Consider the following 9,042-nt stretch of genomic DNA (forward strand, 5'->3'; position numbering starts at 1 on the left):
CCTGGCCTCCAGCAGCTGTTACTCTAAATCCCATGTCCTATCTGCTGGCCCCAGGGATGTGCTGGATACCCTAGCCTACCTACCTGTGGAAGCAGACACGTGCAGTTGGGTACATGACCATGCCTGTGTGCCACAAGCTGTTTGTGTTCCAAGAGAGGAGCCACAGGAATGGCTCTTCTGGAGACTGTCATTTGCAGGATGAATGCTATTTGGGGAGTGTTCTAAAATAACAGGTCATCCTGCTCTCTGCGCTCCAGCTGATTGCCACACTAACAGGCAGAGGCTGCCTGGGTGGAAAGGCCGAGCCAGTCTGGTTGCCACGGAGGGGAGTTTCTGCTCCCTGCTCTGCTGTAGGTCATGCAGTCCCCCTGCATCCCCACACCTGGCACTCCCCTGACCCCTCCGTCAGCTGATTCAACTCTCTACAGCGAGTGGGTAAGTCACCTAAAAAAACAAGTAAATAGCTTCTGTAGTGAATTGTATTGGCTCCTGGAAAGGTCAGGTCTGGCTCATGGAGGGGTTGACTAGTGTGGCTGGTGGTGGAGCTGGAGCTGGGATGTGCCGTTGCACTCTCCCTCAAGGGGGCCAAACGAGTCCACGGGTTGCAGTGGCCAACTCTTGCAACAATGCACTTGGCCGAGGGGCTGCGGGATGGGCAGGGAAAGAAAGAGCACCTGCTAAGTACGGCAAGGGTGCTCACATGTGAAGTGTTAATCCTCTTTGGGTTTTATGTATACAAGCAGACAAGTTGTTTCTCAGTTTCAGCTATCTGGTTGTCTTTATCTTGTTTTACTGCTTCAGTCATCTATCTACTGATCTGTAAGTTGGGAAATGCGTATTGCTACAGCCAGGTGTTGTCTAAGGATAAGCCTGCAGCAGTGCAAGCTTACAGCAGAAACAACTTCTCACTAATAGGAGCAGAGTGCTTGAAACAGGTTAGCCCTAGGCCAGCTATTCTGACCAGAAAGAGGCAAGTTCGGGTTGGCTTGGCTTGGCTGACCTGCACTCCTTGTGGGAGAGGGCCTCATCTGAAGTGATCCTGATTTGGAAATTAGGGGTTTCAGAGTTCTGGTATTAGGGTTAAGTCATAAGTTGTCACATGGACATAAGGTAGGATGTGAACACATCTGTGTGAGTATTATTGGATATGGAAAAAGAGTGATAAAATCTGGAACTGTTATTTTTTCAGCATTTTTTAAAGGTGCAGATGTTGGGAAAGATCTTTCCAGAGGTAAGAAATGCTGTCCCGTAGCAGGATACCAAACTCTACCACTGTCTCTCTTTGATCCCATACTCCTTTTCCCAGTCATTTCCCTCTCCCTTTTCCAGGACAATCCGAAGAAGCTAGATGAGTTTTCTGGCATGCTCATATGATTATCAAATGAAGGTTTGAATACACAGAGGTCAGATATGACCACTGATCACCATGGGGACCTGACAAAAAGCAAATTCTTTGCATTTCCATCTAGGGCTTTTCACCATCTTCCTTAGGAAGGGCAGTGAATCAACACATTTCTTAGCTAACCATCTCACCTGTTCACACCAACACCCAGGAGACAGGAAATGTCATCATTTCCTTCATATGTGTATAACTTGTGTCACCAGAAACTCATGGCATGAGCTCCAAAGGCCAAATTGCCTATTCTTAATTACAGGAATCTACAGAACATTTGCTGGACTTCAGTCAGGCCCCAGAAGCAGACACACACAAACGTAATTTATGGTTATACCATAAAAATGTGAACTTTAAAGGTTTTTATTCATTGAGCATAAAGGAGTCAATGGCAGAGTTTCAAAGATGCTTCTGACAACTCACTTCTCTGCTTCAGTTTTTCTCTGATGAGCAGAACTAAGAACTTTCCCATCACATGTATAAAAGCTTGTCTGTGATTTGTGGTCATCAGTGAAGAAAGATCTAGATGCCATAGTGCTGTAGCTATGTGTTAATTACTGTCATGTTGTATAATATGAGGATTGCACTTGCCATGATGATCTACTGAGCCAAAAAGAGAAAACCTACGTGTGTGTTTAATTATGCCACAGAGGGAGATCCCTGACTGGGGAGAATGCAGAGCTAAAATGAGCAAAGGGAGGCATCATAGGAAGGACTCCCTGAGCTCTTCCTCACACAACGAGGGCACATCTACTGATTTGTACCTCCCTGTTGTGAGTACATCAGTTCCCCTGCACATGCTGGCTCAAAAAGAGGAATGCCCTTTCTCTGCTTTGCCCCCTTTGAAATGCTGCATGGGCTAATGGAGGGGAAAGGGGGCAGAGCAGTCCCAGATCAGAGAGGAAAGCTCTCCGTGCCCTCCCTCTCAGTCCCACAGCTCACAGGTGGACTGGGCATAACAGCTACAAAAGCTTATCATCTTACAAGTTAAAGCTGGTGGTTTTTAATTTTCTTGCAATGCAATGCAAGAAAATTAATCATTGAAGCACACTGGTCTCCAGGCAGCCCTCCAATTAGTGAAAGTTTTTTGTATATAGAGAACAAGAGCCAAATTCTGATCTCAGTCATACATCCTGACCTCATATCAGTTACCCCTGGCTCAAGTACCATACAAGTGGGAAGAAATGGTCACCCTCAGTTGCTGCCTCAGGGAAGCCTGCCTGATGCACATATTCAAAATAAAATCAAATATAAGGCTGCAGAAAAGCATCATTCTGGCTGGGTTAACTTATTTTCACCTGCCCAGACCAGGGGATCATGTGCTCCGATGCCCAAAGCAGATGCTGCATCTCTTTTGAGAGTGGCAGGGACCAGTGTGTTTTTCAGGGAGAACCTCAGCTCCTTTTAGGATGTAGCTGTCATCCACAGGAGCCAGCCCCACTAGCTGCTGGGGGATCTCTGCTCCCAGAAGCATCCTCCTGCTGCTGCTGCCACTGCCACTGCCCCAGCGTCCCACTTCTGCTGGGTGCTGTGCCCTGTGGCGGAGCTTGCGTTTTGGACACTGCTGGGTAAGGACCAGGCTCAAAATCAGGCTTGGGCAAAGATGCCAGCCAGTGCTAAAGTCCAGGTGAGTCATCCGCAGCCCCCTGCCACTCCCACCAGTGTCTGCCCCTTAGGGTCAGGTAGGCTGTGCTTCCCAGGCTGGTGCTACAGGGATGGGGCTGGTAGCAGCTCTGCCATGTGGGTTTTAAAGTCCCCGTTGGTTGCAATGGTGCCACTGCTGGATGTGGGACGGTCACTGGATAAACGCCCCCAGCAGCCCTAGGGGCAGGCACCTAAGCTCTGGCTCCCTGTTCCCAGGTGAGTTTTAGGCACAGTGTGCAGAAACACTCTCCTTTGGTTCCTCTCTGCTCCAGCAGGGGTTTAATTAATTCCTGCAGTCTGTACAAAAATTTCCAGCCTGCTAGCGTGCTTCCTTCTCTGGTGATGACTGCTTCTCTCTCCTGCGCTGAATAGAGGGAAGGCAAGTGCCAATCTTGGGACTGGGAAATGCTGATAAGTGGGTCCTACCGCTGAGCTAGCTCATAGTGTTGCTTCCTCCTTGATTTGGCAGGGAGAATCAAGACTATTGCACCAAGAGGTAATTTGGAGTTTGGCTGTGTAAGATGCAGACTGTGGGAGGTTTTTGTCAAGGCTTCACTGGATGTTTGAGCTATGCTGAGTTCATTACTCACTACCATCTTTTGTACTGTCCTGAGTATTGTTAGGTACTTGCAACCTATTTCCTTCGGCTCAGGGAAACACAGCTCATATGGAGTTAAACAAAGCAGATACAGCAAACACGATGCTCTGCATCTGTGACTTATTATTTATAAACCTTAGAGGAATGAACCCAGTGAAATATATTTTACTGAAGGATGTCCTACTCTGGAAAATAGTTAGGTAGGATGAGGGGTGCAAGATGGATGAAGGCACTTCATGAAACTCATTTGCTAATAAGAGACAGATTTGGGTAAGGGCCAGAATTACTGGGGCAGGTTTTTACTGAGGATCAACCGCTTTAGCTGTGTGGGCATCAGTGGCAGCACAGCAGTATACATCAGCTGGTCAAAGTCTGCTACGAACTCCATCACAGCTTTTTCCACTGCTGACAGCAACATAGGGGAGGACTCTATTTCACCTTTGCATCCAGTGCAAACATCCCAAATAATTTTTTTGTTACATGGTTTTGTGAAGACCTCCTAGAGACCAAAATGAATAGAAAAACGTGTTACTGGCTTATTCTCTCTGAGATGCCTCTATTGATGCATGTGGTCTGCATTTGGGGGATAGTTTCTGCTCTCACATACAAGAAAGGTTGTGGGATCACCTTGAATTTACCTTAGAATAGTTAAGCACTTTCAAGGGGAGACTCCTTGGTAGGGAAATTGTGCTCCATGAAAGTTAATATTCATGCACACACAAAATTACTGTGGTCTACACATAGTGATGGGAGAGATTTCAATCCAATTGCAGAGCCATACTGGAAAATCCTCCCATATTAACAGCATTCTGGCATCTTAAACAAAAGCTTCCAGACTGACTTGCCATGGACAGTCTAAAGCATCCTCTGAGGAGCCCTGAAGCCAGTGCTATATGTGTTGGAGCTGTGGCTGGTGCCTAGATAAACAGACCTTGTAGTGTATCAGGCCCACAGCTTATGTAGGTCACAGTCACGGTTTCACTCAGATAAATAGGAAACACAGACATATTTTTTCCATATTTGTTCTTTAGTCTTCTGATTATATCAGTCTTTTAGGATTTTTTTTGTGATGGTTTTCTTCTACAGACTTTCCAGTTTCATTTCATTTCCTGATTTAGTGACCTGAAACCTGTCACTTCTCAATTCACCCAAAACTAGTAAGCCTTGATTTTGGAATAGTTGAGGGAATAAAGATGACAAACAGCACTACATACTGTACAGAATAAATTATTACTCCAAAAATTTAATAAAATTATAAAACACTAAATACCAAACAGGGCAGAAAAAATCACATCTTTCTACCCATCTGCACACACATGCCCCAGAACCTTTCAACTGCACTTGGCATTTTGTACTTCTACACCACAAATTTTTCTAAACACATTGGCCTAAATACATCCTTGCTGTAACTCCAGTGACATTTAATGACTGGCTTTCACAAAGGCTACATTTAACCTCAAAGGCCTGATGCACTTGCTGGGATCAGCACTGCTCGAAGGAAATCCTCATCATTTTCAGTCTCAGGCAAAGTGGTCAGACTGGCTGTGAGACTGTACTTTTGATTTGTATTGCCTGGCTGGAGCCTTGGAAAATTCCTGTGAAATGCTGCACCTGAGTGCATTTGAAATAAAGCCCTGAATTTCCAGAAAGGCTGTGAGACTTTGTCTTTTGGCCCTTACTCTTGTGTTGTGATGGCCAGGAAGACGATCTGGAGTCCAATCAAGCCCCTTTTGAAATCAGTGGCAAAACTCTTCTCTACAGGGGAGCCGACGCTCTGAACTAGAAGACAAAGAGCAGGGACAAAACTGCTGAGGATCCATGAAGAAAGGAGAGAAAGGCAACCAAAGAAAAAGGGGAATTTTTCTTGGGAGAGTGTTAAATAACTATATTCAATTCATCTTTGACACCACTGATTGTGTGTATAGAAATACTTAATGAAAAAATAAATTTCTTTTTTATACCTGTGTTTTAAACAACCACGCACCTTACTTTACCATACACCATATTAAAGGTAAACAACATTTACCTTTAATGTAAAATATATCCTAGGTATTTTGTAAAATGCAACGTGTCATGCAATAAAGTAGTCTTTTGTATATTGTGACCTGTTTCTAGCACTGAAATGAAGTAGGACTAGAGGTTGATTCAGCACTGTATATACCTACACATATCATTACTGACATGGACACACCTTTTATTTTTGACACCTGAAACTAAGGATGGTTTTCCTACTGCCTTTTGAAGGGCATTCATCTGCAGTTTCAGCCTGGAAGGTCACCACCCTCTTCTTCTAACAGGGCAAACCCTCTCTAAAAAAAGCTGTGTGGTAGCTCAAGGTGCAGGGAAGACTGGGTCAGAGTACAGCATGATGACAGAAATGCAGGTTCTGGACTTGTATAGCATCTCTGTAGCCCCTGTCCTCCTGCTGGCCATAATAATCACCGCCTTGCTCCAGCATCTGTTTTTTCGCTCTCTTCACATTTTCAGAGCTTGGCTGACAACTGGTGGCCTCATTCAGGTGTTAAGGAACTGAAGCCATCACCTGTTGGTTGATATCTCACTTATTCAAATAATTCATAAATAGAAGTGGCATAAGGACCTTAACTGCAGAAGATACTTCAAGGGCAAACCCTGCTCTAGATTATAAGCATCCTTCACCCCCCGGGGTAGAAATATTTATTGGATCTTCTGATAAGATTTGTCTAATTTGACCAAAGCAAGGGCTGACACTTTTAAAACACATCTGTTTTTCACCAAAATCAAATATTCAAACATGCAGTATGTCATTTTTATAACAATTTTTCTTTAACATCTAAACAACATCTAAAACTATTTCAGATCAGAAATAATCTTCATTTAAATAGAAAGAAATAAAAAATAAAGAGGAGTGCAAATTTATGAGGAGTAACATTAGAGCCAGGCACAGATGTGTAGGATTTATCTAGAGTACAGCATGAGCACAGTTGTACCATAAACTTTAATTATTAAACAAAAAAAAGAAAAAGAGCAAGGCTGGATGAAATTTTGTTAGCAAATGCAGCCAAGTGTAATAGAGAATTCAGTCTCAGGTGATCACACAGGACTTCAGCTGAATTAGACTAGATCCTGTGCTCCTCTCTGCCCCACAATAACATATTTTAGGATAATCCCAAATTTCATCTCAACACCATTGAAACCTAAAAGTTAACATTTTCATTCTGAAGAGGTTTTTCATTTTGCTTTTCCCCTCAAGAGTAAAATTAAAGGCTTCAGTTACCAGAAAGCCAGAGAAATCATCTTTTGTGGTTCCATTATTTATTAAAAAAAAAAAAAAAAAAAAGACCACTATACATCAGGTTCAAGCTCATTGCTTCTGTTCCCAACCTCTCTCTGGCCCTGCACGCCTGCCCTGGCTTCCCAGTGGCAGCACTGGCACTCCTTTTCCTGCCTTCCCTATCACCTGTGCACATCTCAGGCCCCCGCTGCTACCCTGGCTCTTTCCACCTGCATTGTAAATATTATAATGGGAAGCACTGACCAGCTTTAACTGTAGCTTTCCTTTCTGGCTCTTCTGCTGTTTCTTGTGAAAAGGAGTCCATTTAATCTTTCTTTCCACGTCAGAGTGCTGGGAATCAGTACTGCCAGAGCCAGCATGGAAATGTTTCAGCTCCCCTGTGCATGAATGTACCTAATTAAACCCACGTGCAGGTACAGCTATAATTTGTGAGGTGTGCACTGAAGCATGCAGGCAATGATCCTGGCATCGTATTTGACAAGCAGAACAATAAGGTGCTCTCTTGTGCAGCTCGGCGGCCGACAACTTTCTCAGCTCTGCCGGAAAAACAGCAACCCAGATTTTACAAAGCAGGGTTTTGCTGCCGAAGGTGCCAGGCTTTTAAGAGCTACATGAAAGCACCTGAGAACTGACAGAGCTGAGGTGCTGTTTTATTCCTACTGCATTATTATGGGGTACTCAGTCTGTAAGGGTTATGCTTATAAGGAGACATAGAGTTAAAAGGGCGTGGGGGAAACCATGTTTTTCTCCACTGAATGTAGGAGCTGAAGCAAGCAATAGCTTTAATGGGCACCTAAGTTCCTCTTAAGTGCTAAGGGAAGCAAATACATTTTCCATTTCATTTAATAATAATTGGACCCTGTTGGAATTGGTCAGTATTTCCTGATTTTCAACATTTAAGACAAAATGCTAACTGACATTTGAATTTTGGCACAGAAATGGTGTTTTTACTCATTCTGCAAAGGTCTGTGGATATTATTTTTTATAGCCAGATTTCTTGCAAATGTGCAAATGAAATGGACTTCTTCCTCTCACTCCTATTGCTCCGGCAGTTCCCTTTCAGCAAGGCAGTAAGATGTCCTTCAGAGCCTCGGACTTCAGGACTGAAGGCCAAGCATCTGTCTCCAGAGAAGAAATACCAAAATCAGTGTGCGTAATCTTACTGGCCTCCAGAATTGGAAAGGTACATCAGTTTCCAGCTACAATCCTTCCTTGAAAGGGCAAGTAAAGCCAGTCATAGTGACCTTCGGGATCTGGACATTCATCTCATCAGAACTGGGCTGCCAGAGTTGGCTGTGTGTGCCACCAGGCAGTTGTCAAGCAGCGATGTGTCTGGTCACTAGTGACCGGGACTATATTTAAACCAATGAACTATAATGGAAAGATTTTCTCTTCTGCTGTCCCCTAAAACTACCTAAGAAACCTGAAGTTTCTTGAGAAATTTCACTGACGTTATCGAGCTTCATCAATGATGAAGTTGAGGCAAACACGTTCGGTCATTAGGTTTTCATTCCTTAATGGAAGTGGGTCACTGTCGTAAGCCCTCCCTCCCTCCTGTACTTTGCACTGTGCGCTAACTGTTGTGCAAGGGGACTTCGTAAGGGAAAGTTCTGTGTGTTGCTGAAATGCTTATTTTGTTTATACATTCATTAAGGTATTCTGGGAACATTTCCAATCCATTTTCTGTATCTGTTGTGTTTGCATTCCGAAGTAATATAGTTAGCTACAGCAGTGTCACTAAGAAGAAAAAGATCAACCATTTGATCTTGGTTTCTTTTATCAGGCTGAGAAATACATATTCTTTCTAACCTACCTCTAAGCACAAAATAGTAGCAATTAAAGGCCTTGGTAGAAATCACAGTTTGAAATACCCTCTTTCCCACCTTCTGCTCAGCGGGGAGAGGGGAGGCCTACACACCACAGTTGCTATTTCAGAACAAATCACACTATCGCACAGTGGTTTTAGCAACAGCAACAAAAGAAAAAGCATAGTATTCTGATTATACAAATACAGTATCTATATAACTCTGGTGACAAAATGATCAAGCCTAGTGTGTAGCCCTTATGCTAACTACAGCTGATCCCTGATAAATAATCTAAGTTGAATTCTGCTGCCTCATAGGTATAAGATAT

At 43.7% G+C, this 9,042-nt stretch overlaps 1 long non-coding RNA gene across 1 annotated transcript; it reads left to right on the forward strand.

Annotated features, from left to right (window-relative positions):
- Window positions 1–327: 327 nt before the first annotated feature.
- Window positions 328–8,493, forward strand: LOC135313282 (uncharacterized). The gene is made up of 3 exons (XR_010372901.1): window positions 328–435; window positions 1,190–1,231; window positions 7,962–8,493. It is a non-coding gene; the product is annotated as an uncharacterized LOC135313282 (long non-coding RNA).
- The last annotated feature ends 549 nt before the right edge of the window (window positions 8,494–9,042 follow it).

The sequence above is a fragment of the Phalacrocorax carbo genome, chromosome 4 (assembly GCF_963921805.1).
Source record: "Phalacrocorax carbo chromosome 4, bPhaCar2.1, whole genome shotgun sequence".
Lineage (NCBI taxonomy): Eukaryota > Metazoa > Chordata > Aves > Suliformes > Phalacrocoracidae > Phalacrocorax > Phalacrocorax carbo.